The sequence below is a fragment of the Parasteatoda tepidariorum genome, chromosome 5, assembly GCF_982258835.1.
Source record: "Parasteatoda tepidariorum strain Cologne lab strain chromosome 5, Ptep-v5.0, whole genome shotgun sequence".
NCBI classification, from domain to species: domain Eukaryota; kingdom Metazoa; phylum Arthropoda; class Arachnida; order Araneae; family Theridiidae; genus Parasteatoda; species Parasteatoda tepidariorum.
In genome coordinates, this window is record NC_141759.1 from 106,863,855 (window position 1) to 106,875,944 (window position 12,090).

Genomic DNA, 12,090 nt, shown 5'->3' on the forward strand with positions numbered 1-12,090 from the left:
GTGTGCACTATTGGTCCTCGTTAAACTGTTCTACCGGAATGTGCTCGACTTCGCGCGCAGGTCGTCAGGGTACCGAAGCGGGGATGTCATCCCCTCTGCAGTGATTGAAAATTGTGATGGCATGTCTTCGGATCATCCTCAGGGATGTTTCCCAGACCGTCGCCAGTAGCCCATTGTGCAGCTCTAGCGCGACGTAAATGAACTACAGTAACAACAGAAACTAAAAACGTCACAGAAAACAAGTAAGCTAAAAGCGTGAAAATATTTTCGCACAATCTTTCGCAAATGATTTTAAACCAATACTTTAGTTTGGCTTTTTAAATTAAAAAAATTTAATGAAAATAAAAAATGCATTTTTTTCTTAAATAGTAATTAATTATTTCAGGCTGCACTACCTTTTTAAATTCAGTGTTACTTGCGTTGCAAGTTCACTAATGAAAGGTCGCATGTTCGAGTGTTTGGACATGTTGACGTACATGTAGTAATTTTTTTACAAATAATATTGTTTTCACTAAATTCTTAACATCAATTGACTTAGTTACATATTTGCATAGTATTTGGCTGTCTCTGTTGCTTGATCTGTTGAATGTGCCTTGTGAATGAACCGTTTTAACTTAATTGTAATTGCTCTGCTTATGTTAATCAGTGTGAAAGTTCTTTTGTTTGTTCTGTTGCATGTGTGTGTCTTTTGACTGAATTGTAATAGCCCTTGACGTTAACTGGTGTGAAATTCCTTCTGCCTGTTCTGCTAGATGTTCCTTGTGAATGAAATGATGAATCTGAATTATTATTGCCTCAATGAATATAATTTATGTGGATGTTTGAGCGATTATGTAAACACGTCAATTAAGTCCAACAAAATTAGTTATGAGCGTTTTGAAATAAAAAGATTTTTTTATATATAATTATTTTGGTCATTTCGAGTAGCCGCTTCAATTTAAAAAGTCATACTTACTGTGTGATTGGTTTTAAGGAAGAGTATGTAATAAAAGTTATGTGTACAAAAATTGTATATGGATATCATCAGATCGAAAAACTGTTTTTTGCTTTTTTTACGTGGATTAAAATTTTGTTATTTAGGGTTTAATAAATAGGCCAAGTAATGAAATACTTGCATTGCTTGACCCATTCGCTTTGAAACTTCTCGAAGGCAGGGCTGTCTTCTTTAAGTGTTACATACATGGTATGCTTCATCTAAAGTTGCTGTGTCACTTTGCAATCGGACAACGTATATATCTATATTCAAGAACACTTTTATTTCATTCATGTTCAGTTCCTTTAACATAGTGGTGATACTTCACCAGTGTCAGTAACCGAAACTGATGTAAAGCCCTTCAAAACTGTTAATACATTTTTCAATTATTTTGTATTTTAAATTTATTGTGTTTTTAAAATTGAAACAGATATGCTAAATATAAGTTTTCAAATTCTAATATGCCTCATAAATTTTTAATGAAAAGTCTTATTGGTTCCAGTCTTTAAAAGTTTGCATGTATGCTTATGTCAATTAGAGATTTTTTGTTAATCTTCAAACTTAATTAGGTAAACCACAATGCAACTGTCAAATCATTTGCATTGGTAGATGTGAACAACACATATTAAAAAATTGACAAAACTATTAAGCAATGTAAAATTGATACAATTTATATATGCTTCAATGTTATAAAATCTGGTTGACATGTATTTTAGCATACTGACTGTTACTGAGTAGATAGTAGGTCCTTCAAAGTCATTGAAAAATCCTTAAAAAATTTTTATTTTTTTATATATTTTGAAAATTGAGTGGGAGTGAATTTGAGGGGGTAAATTTTGAAACTGAGTAAATTTTGAAAATTGAGATTTTTAATGAATTCTGTAATGAAACTTTCATTGTTTAAGCGAAAAAATTAAGCTAATGTTTTTCATAACCTCATTTCTATTGAATATTTGCATAAAAATAAGTGATAAAAAGCATATTTTCTTATGTATTTAATTTATTATTTTTATTGATTCCTTTTAAAAATGCACATTTTTATAATATTTAAGATATTTTTAAACATTTGATCTATAAGTTTTGCTTCTTTAATCAGTTTGAATCATGCATGTGTATTTGGTGCTTTGTAACATCTAAGAAATTGGAACACTGCAAGCAAAAAACTCAATGACGTTTTTTAATTGCGTTATATTTGTTTGAGTATTTAGTTATTTAATATTGTGTTTATTTTCTTGTAAAATTTTTCATTAACTGTATAAACTTGCAGTAAATCATGCTAGTAAATGATATAACTAAGTAAAATATGGAACGTAAAAAAATCAAAAATACATATTGCAAATTGTATACAAGTTTCATTAGGAGTACACATTTGTATACATTTAGTACATTAAAACATCTTTAATGCAGAAAACATTACAAAAAAACATACGTTAGAAGTAGTGTGAAGTATTCAAATCAGCCTAATTATGAATGCTCCATTGTAGCTTTGAAGCTTGTGCATTATTTTAATTTATTTTGATTTCTTTAAAACTCTTATACTTATCAATCTTTTGATCATAATTTTAATAACTTGTAGGATTCATCTTCACTGTGCTGCTTCTTGGAACAATTCAACTATAATAAAATGCTTGCTGGGAGAACTTGAGTAATCATGAAACAACCTGGGAGAGAATGAAGAATGCTTTGAATACCTCTACAGTAAGTTCTAAGTAATATAAAATTTGTATCACATGATATTTGTAAATAAGAATGTATAATAAATGTCTGTATCACATATACACACTTAAGAAATCAGATGTTCTACAGATAACCTTGGTGATGTGCAGATTAACTCGAGTAACCTCCTTATTAAGTACGCTTTAATAATTTTTTTTTTAAAATTCGTTAAATTACTTTTGTAAATTTGTTTTTTAATATTACGTACAAAACTTTATATATGAATCCCATGTAGTGAGATACTTGTTGCTGAACTTTATTCAGCCCATTTAATATCATGCTCAAGATTCTCTGTAATCTGGTACAAAACAATTTTTACAAATAACTATATAGAATTCTTCATGAAAGCACATGCTCACAATTTTGTGCTAATTTACTTCTGCAAGTGTTTTAGTATTTTGCAATTTAATTTGGGTTGTCTCTTTACATCTCAATACACTCGCATACCTTATTTGAAAAAGTCATTCTCAATCAATTAGGAATTCATCTCATTATGAACTTAATGTTGATAATAGATTGAAGTTTTACAAATCAATGACTAAAAATGAAGAAACTTTTAACACAAAAATTTAGTTGCAGTTTTAAATTGCCTTTGTATGAGAAAATGTAATTACTGTTTCCTCACTAAAATGCTTTAAAAACGCACAAAGATTATAAACTTTTTTCTTATAACTAAATAATTAATTAAAATAACATAGAAAATATTTTAACTGAAATTTTTTTCTGAAAATTTTCGTATATTTTGTGTCTACAACCAGTGAACCTTTAAAAATGTATCATTTATGTTTTTAAAAAAATTGATGATGTGTGTCATTTTTAAGTGCTTTGTGGATTGTGCACGAATTTGCTAATTCGCACTTCGTGGACCACTTTACTCCGCGAATAAATGGAAGTTTACTATATAGTTAAAAAATATCGACAAATAACTAAAACTGAAATAGCTAACTTTTGCATTATGTAAGACTTTTTTTCTTTTTGTTTAAAGGAACCAAATATCTTTTTATTATGTTTAATATATATATATATATATATATATATATATATATATATATATATATATATATATATATATATATATATATATATATATATATATATATATATATATATATATATATATATATATATTTATATATATATATACACACACATAATACAATAATTTTTTAATAAGACTAATTAAAAGATCATAATTGAAATTATAACATTTAGATCTTAAAATAGTTAAAATTACAACCTGAACATTTATGAAACTATTCTAGTTCTTTTAGTACAAAAAGGAAAACAAAATATATTGACCGAACTTCCAATAAAAATTATGAAAACAAAAATACATTAAAGCTTTTAGAAGATATAGTTATTTTTAGCTAATTAGTTTTTTTTTCTTCTTTTTCTACGCAAATGTTTTTAAATCAAAATTATCTGTTTTACACAAAACAAAATGTATTCATATTTTTCATAATTATCTAAACATGTTTAAATAAATTATGTTAACCTTTTCTCAATTAATAATATTATTAACAGTCATAAATTTGTTCTTTCATTTTAAAATTTTGTATTATATTTACTGACTACTTTCTTATTGTTGAACAATAACATTCTTATTTTAATATGTTTGAAATCTGACAAAATAGAAACAACATATGTAATTACATTATGAAAGTTAAAACATATTAAACACATTAAAAATTTCAAATAATTTAAAAATTACATTCCCTTATTCGGTAATTACTTTCTCTTTCAAGTGCAATTTAGGTTGATACAGTAGTTGCAAAACAATAGTTTTTTCTTATAAATGTAAAGCTATTTCATTTTGGTAATTAAACTATTGATGTGTTCTTATACTTGCTGACTATTTTCTTATTGTTAAACAATAACACTCTTTATTTAATATTTTTTGAAATCTGACAAAGTAAAAACAACATACAATATTACATTATGAAAATTAAAATATATTAAACACATTTTAAAAATTTAAAAATTACAGTCCCTTATTCGGTAATTACTTTCCTAATGTAATTATTTTGGTGGCAAATATGCGTTGAAAAAAAATTGCTATAAAAGTAAGTTATTATGTAGTTTGTGCAAATTAAATTTTCTTTTGACTCACTTGCAATTTATTGAAAGCGGCTATTTATTTATTGCCCCTTTATCTATTTGGGATAGTTTATACACAAATATTGGGGATATATTCAAAATGATGTGTAGAGCAAAATTTCAAATTATTTTAAAAATATGAGTTATGTATACTTAAATCAAGTAGAAAGTCATACTAAATCAGATTCGATGTGCTTTCATCTATGGAACTGTTGATTGATGTTATAAATTACTTAAAAATTCAAAATTGCATTTTGGGGACAAAGAAACAGTCATGACATCTCATTTGTATTATTTTCTTAAAAATGTAATTTAAATACGAAGTGTAATTGGTACATATTTTTTTTTTACTTGTTTTGAATTTTTAGGCACAGTTTAACATGAAATAATAATAATTAAAAAATAAGAAATGTTACTTTAGCATGGAAAAGAATTGAGAAAATGACCCTTTACCTACACCTTCAATTTCTGACATCTATGAATTTGATTTAAATATGGTTTTCCTAGCATTATAAAATATCAATCCAAACATGATTTAACCCTTCTACTAAGATTTCTTCCACGAAGAATTTAAATATAATTTGTCTCCTGAAATCCTAAGTAATATTCTGTCGGTACCTGAAAAATAAACAAAATAAGATCTTTATTTCTAATTAGCTAAATTTCTCTTAAGTTAAATTTATTCCAGTTACAAATATAAAAATAACCTTCCTTATGATGCAACTTACAAAATGTATATCGCACACTTAAAAAAAAATTTTATTCATAAAAAGCATTTTTTCATAAATAAAATAGTTTTGTTTTAATTATTTAAATTATGAATTCTAAAAGAAATAAAACTTATTTCTCATTGTTCAATATTGTTAATTTTTAGTATACATTTTTTTATTAAAGCATTTAATTAATTTTTCCTAATTCTTATGCGAAATTTAACAATTTTTCTTTTTAATAAAGTTATAACTCAGAAAACAGATTTATTTGAAAATATGCTTTAGTTCTTTAATAACTTGTTCTATATCACTAACTTATATTGCCTGCTTTTAAATAAAATTAATTTTGAAGCAAAATTTTCTACGTACTCTTGAGAAAAGGTAATAGATATTTTTACCAGAAAGTTCTTTAGTTTAACATTTACATCAACCAAGTAGTTAAAATCACAAAATTTGCTTTTAAAGAAAAGTGGCTTCTGTGGAAAATTGTGATATGTTGATTGTTCCTTTTGTTAAATAACTCATATAAAATAATCATACCCTGGGGAACAAATTTTTTGTTGTATTTATACAAGTACTTGATCTTAATTAATTCCAATAATATATGAATATCATGTATGTAATTTCCAGTTTTGTCTCTTTTTAGCTGAATCCACAACTAATATATATATATATATATATATATATATATATATATATATATATATATATATATATATATATATATATATATATATATATATATATATATATATATATTACTTAGAATGCCAACTGAAAAAAAGTTGGGGATTTGTGTTCCTATCTTGAAAAGATAAGGGATCTATCTTTATGAGATTAGGGAAAAAGTAATGATGATAATAATAATTTTGGAAATTTTGAGTTCTTTGTTAGAAACTAGTTATTTTATCGGGGTCATGTAAGGTCTTTGAAAATTATTTCACATTTTGTAAATGTATATAGTGCTTAAAAATATTTTTTGAGTGCTTAAAAAGTATTTTTTTCACTTATTTTTGAGATGTTTGGCTACACACCCTGGAAAAGTTTGTTGAGTACTTAAAATGATCATAGTACAATAAAAATTGCTAAATCCAAACTTGTGCATGATAAGTAAGTATGTTTAGTAAACCTATTTGCATGTAAATACCCTTATAACTTCCGAACTATGAAACTTTCAAACTTCAATACCTTTACTTGTTTTTATATCTGATGCATATTAATTAATGTTTTGTAAATAAATCGTAATTTAAAAGTTTTTATATAAAAACTTTTAGTTTTGTATTCTTGGCTCTTTTTAATCATATTCAGAACAAAACAATAGGCAGAACCTATTTAATAGCAATTTTAAACACACAAATGCGTAGAATTGTATTTTTTTACACACTTATTTCTTCTTTCTCTTATTATTTCTAAATTTTAAAATCTAACTTTTTGGTTTTTGCCTTTTTTGATATTACTTAAAAAAAAGCACATGAAAATATACATAACTTCACTTGACAGCTATGCGTTGAAAGGTGTAAATCAAAATATAAAGCTTTTAAAGCTCTTGTCTTTTGAGCAAACAACTTGGTTCGGATTTAAAAACAATATTTTTAATTATTTATTTTCTTTTGATCATGTTCAATTTAGAATAAAGAAAACTTACGAAACGCTACCTCACTTGCCCAGACAGCAGCGTCAGATGCTTAAATATTTATTAGTTTAAATTAGTATTGTTTTTTTTTTGATTAAATCACATTAAGTATTAAACTTTTGGTTCTATTGACATGAACAAATTCCTGAGAAACAACACCTCCCTGTAAAGATAGCACAGTTTCAGTTTTGTACCACTCTGACCTCTTCTGTAAATTCAAGTTAGCTGCAACAGCTCACATTGAACTTAAAATATCTACATTTTTCTATAACTTTATTAACAATAACTTTTGAAACAATTAACAGCTTTACTCTAAATATTTTCATGTTCACTTATTTTTATAGAATGATTCTAGAAACTTTTTTCCAATTCTAAGTAATAAAGGCTCCTAGTTTTACTAGTTCCTTAGCTTTGTGATTACATATTTGTGATTAAAGGAGTAAATATGTAATTACTCATTTTTCCAAACATAAAAGTTTTTTAAAATTTTAATAATGTCGCTAGGAAATAAAATTATCTATATATAATGAATGAATGTTTATGTGTCTTCATGTTAATTCTGTGTACCAACAGCTATGAAATTTGGCATATTTATAATTCAAAGCACTAAGAAGGTCACTGTCAGTGTTATAGCATTCTATTATGAACTGTTCAAATGGGATAAGCAAACATTAAAGTAGAATTTTCTGACTAATTAAGCATTACCCATTCTTTTGAATTTAACTTTTGACAATTCAATTTTTCAAATATTTTTAATATGACATTACGACATCAGTAGTGATATGTGTTAGCTTACAGAGCTATTTATAAAAAAGAAAATGAAGGAAAGGAGTTTACTGCTAATATGTTGAATTATTTTTTAATTGCTTTTGTAGTATTTTATTTATTTTACAACCTGATAACTGTGATGAGTGCTCGACTTCGCGCGCAGGTCGTCGGGCTACCGAAGCGGGGGTGCCATCCACTCCGCAGAAGATCAAAATTGTGATGGCATGTCTTCGGATCATCCTCCGGGATGTTTCCCAGACCGTCGCCAATAGCCCATTGTGCAGCTCTAGTGCGACGTAAATTAACAACAACTAAAAGTTATATTTTCGTTCAAGTTTTATGTATCTAACTTTCATTGCTTAAAACATTTTGTTTCTCAGCAGGTGAGCTACACTGATTCCCTTCTAACGGATCCTCCTTCTTCTACCAGTTCATTTTGTAGGTCAACGTCTTCTTCTGAATCCATACCTCCAGCCAGAGTCAGAAGTAAGTTATTTATTTGTCTATTTTTTTAAATTTTATTCTAACGGCTTTTTCTCATTCCAATTTAGAAAAAAATTGCTTTCATAGAATTTTTTCATTGTATTTTAAACAGTTACTTTCTTGTATTTTTGGTGGTCACCCAACAATTATCTATTCAGAATTCAACTAAATTATTTACACTAAATTAATTTATACATTTTATAATATATTGATCATTAACTTTTGTAGCGAAGTAATGCAAACCCTTTCTTTTTGAAGTAACAAACTTTTTATGTCCTTCCTCTTTCCTCATTTTAGTTTATTTTTACATGAAAGACTAAATTACCTTATGTATAGTGCGCAAGATAAAAAGGACAACCCTGAATAGCTTTTGATTTAATATGATCGGATCTTTACCTTTTAGGACTCAATCTTAATGGTTCAAGGGGGTGGCCTAAAATATGCTGATTAAGTATTGCAGACGATATTTTAAGTCACACACATAAATGTATTTTCTCTGTATGAACATACTTTTTTTTTGATGGTTTTGAATTTCAGACTTCTAGAATATTGGATCTGACGGTATTCTGGAAAATATAGTCCCAATAGTCAAGAGACCCTTCCAAAGTTTGAACCCCTTAATATTAATTTTACCTTTTGTGTATTTCGCCTTCAGTCTGAGAACTTTTTAAGCGAATTGAAAAGTTTTTGCTTATAATTATAAAAAATTTTTTTTATATAGATTCCATGCAAAATATAACTTTTAGTATGCATATATTATTTTTTTTATTTACTAGTAATAGTAAAAAAAAAAAAAAAAACTATTGGATTGTAAGGTATATAAGTTTTTAGATCATTTTAAAGAAGGCAGTAGTAAATTTCTAAATGTACAATTTTAGCAAAATCATTCGAATAGTTTCTGAAAAATCCGATTTTGAAGAAGATTTATTTTCAAAATTTAGTTCCTCTAGAAATTATTTGATCAATTTTTGCTCAAATTTTTTATTTTTCCAGGCTGAAATACAATCTTTAAAATAATGTTAAAATTTTATACCGTATAATTCAATTTTTGTTTACTACTAAATAAAATAATAAAAAATAGTAAAGTAAATACTCATTAAAAATATTTGTTGTATGGAATTATCTCTGACTATACTAAGTTAATAATTATAAGTAAAATTCTTCAATTCGCTTAAACATTTTTCGAGATATGGCGAAATATGCTAAAAGTAAAATTAACATTAAAGAGTCCAAACTATTGAGACCATATTTCCCAGACTGCTGCTACTCCTATATTTTAAGTGTCAGAATTTCAAATCTTTCGAAAAGTTTATTCAGAGAAAGTTTGTTTTTATAACTGATTTCGTAACTTAAAATATCATCGGCACTAATTAATTAGCAATATTTGAAGCCACCCACTCAAACCATTAAGTTTAGTTCTAGAACTGATCATTAGATCAAAAGTTATTCAAGGTCCATTTATTTTTTTGTGCACTGTACATATTCATCATCTTTGTAATTATTAAAATAAAATGTTGTAGCCTAACAATCCCTGAAACTTTATTTTATAAAAATTTAATGGTAATGAGATACAAATCTTTCAGTCTATAGAACTAGGCATCACTTGTTTTTCTAAGTTCTGGAAATCACTCTGACGTTAGATCTGAATTGCAGAATCTGGATACTGTTAAAACTATCCGACTAAACAAAGTTTTAAAACTAAAAATAGCATTTTTTGTTATTCTTTTGTGATAAAATTCACTCTTAATGTACTTAAATCAAGAATTTTTTATTTCTTTTTAAAAATAGTCTGGTGTATAAATACTTCAAAAGAAATGTTCTGAATTTTTTTCTTTGGCTATCACAAGGACAGGACGACTGTTAGTTCCTGTCCTGAAGTCCATTTAAATACTAATACTTTGTGAGTATTTATTAATTTTTATTTAATACAGTACAGAACCCGTTATCCGGAAATCGGAAAACCAAAAAACCGGATCAAAATTCGATAAATTTTCCCGCCATTTTAAAGAAGAAAAAAAAAATTTTTTTTCCTCATAAGATTTTAGGATTTTTCTTTCTTTTTTGAAAGATGTTTACCTTACCATCATTTTGGAAATAATCATTAGTATATTACTTCATCGTTTTTTCTTCTTTTTAAGATTATTTCCCAATTTTTTTTTTTTTTTTTAGTTGGGTTTAACAATAAAAAAAAGGCTTTCTGTAGCGATTCAGAAAACAGGAAAAATCAGTTATCCGGAATAGCGATGGTCCCGATCGTTCTGGATAATCGGTTCCCTACTGTAGTAGTAAAAAAAAAAATTTAACAATAAGACATACAATTTTTTACATCGTTTTTAAGAATCTATTTTTGCATTACAAATTACAATATTTCAGCGAAATTGATCGAATGGTTCCTGGGAAATCGAATTTTAAATATACGAAGTTTTCAAAAGATGATTTCTCAGAAACCATTCGATCGATAATCACTCAATTGTTGTACTTTGCCCTTTGAGATTACATTCTTTAAAATAATGCAAATAACTGTATACCTTACAATTCAAAAGTGTTTTGACTATTAAATAAAATAATAAATACTCACAAAAATTTATTTTTTGCATGGAATTATCGGTGTCTAAACCAATGATATAATTGTGTCCAGGAATTTTTTTAATTTGCACAAAAATTTCTGATCTTATGGAGAAATAAGTAAAAAATAAAATTAAAATTAAGGATCCAAGCTTTTATCATCATATTTCCCAGATAGCGAGAAATATTCCCCTTCATTTTGGGGGTCAGTAATTAGAATTTATCAGAAAAAGGGTGTGTTTGTTCAGAGAAAGTACGTTTTTGTGTCTGATTTCTTAACTTAAAATATCATCTGCACAAATTAATTAGCATATTTGAGGTCACCCAACCAAACCATTAAGATTGAGTCCTAGAACGTGAAAATCCGATCATTAGATCAAATATTATTCAGGGTGCTTTGTTTATTGATTTACTAATTGCAGATTAGCTAATTTTTGTATGGATTTTTAAATTTTATGGCATTTAAAATTTTAACTTTCATGTTTGAGACACCCAGGCTGTAGCTTTTTTTTCTTTTTCTTTGTAAAAGAGTTTCCAAAAATACTCTTAATCTTGCAGGGCGAGAGTTTTTTATTGGTAGAAAAATAATTGTTTGAAAAACTTATTTTTAAAAACTATTTTGGAAATCATTCCTTGTTCAGAAAGGTCTTTTGCAGTTACGAAGTAAAAAATCAGTCAGACATGTATGCAATATTGAAAAGCAGCAATTATTGAAAAGATTGCTAGTGACATGCCGAGAAAATGTTTTTTTTTTTTTTTAACTTTGCATACACTTTTATTAATCACATATAATTTTTAAAATCATTCATTCTAAAACGTTAAAAAAATGTGTAAATTTTTAAACGTGTAAAATCATTTTAAAATGTTAACAATAATGGTATTACTTCAAAGTTATTTAATGGTATTAATGAAAGCTCATTTATAATTTATTGTATGATATTAGAGATCTGTAGCAATCACACTAAATTGTCACATTTGGTTATGATCATCCACAAGGAATGCTTCAAAATTTTGTAGAAAATGTAACCTTGGAAACATGTCACACAGGAAGGAGAAAAAATCTTCAATATTTTCATCAATCTTTCCCTTTTTATTTTGCTGTCCTCACTCAAAGTTTTTATCATTATGAAATCGCCTTCCCCCTA

At 26.5% G+C, this 12,090-nt stretch overlaps 1 long non-coding RNA gene across 14 annotated transcripts in view; it reads left to right on the top strand.

Annotated features, from left to right (window-relative positions):
* The first annotated feature begins 274 nt into the window (after positions 1-274).
* The window catches only part of LOC147809951 (uncharacterized), a 35,343-nt gene continuing 23,527 nt past the window's right edge, over positions 275-12,090 (top strand). For 3 of the 14 annotated variants that reach the window (XR_015433924.1, XR_015433922.1, XR_015433914.1), the window contains exons 1-2: positions 275-2,671; positions 8,278-8,383. This is a non-coding gene — a long non-coding RNA (uncharacterized LOC147809951). Of the gene's footprint in view, positions 2,672-6,586; positions 6,607-8,277; positions 8,384-12,090 lie in introns of those variants that run through there. The other 11 variants (XR_015433920.1, XR_015433915.1, XR_015433921.1 and 8 more) reach the window with 9 other exon arrangements.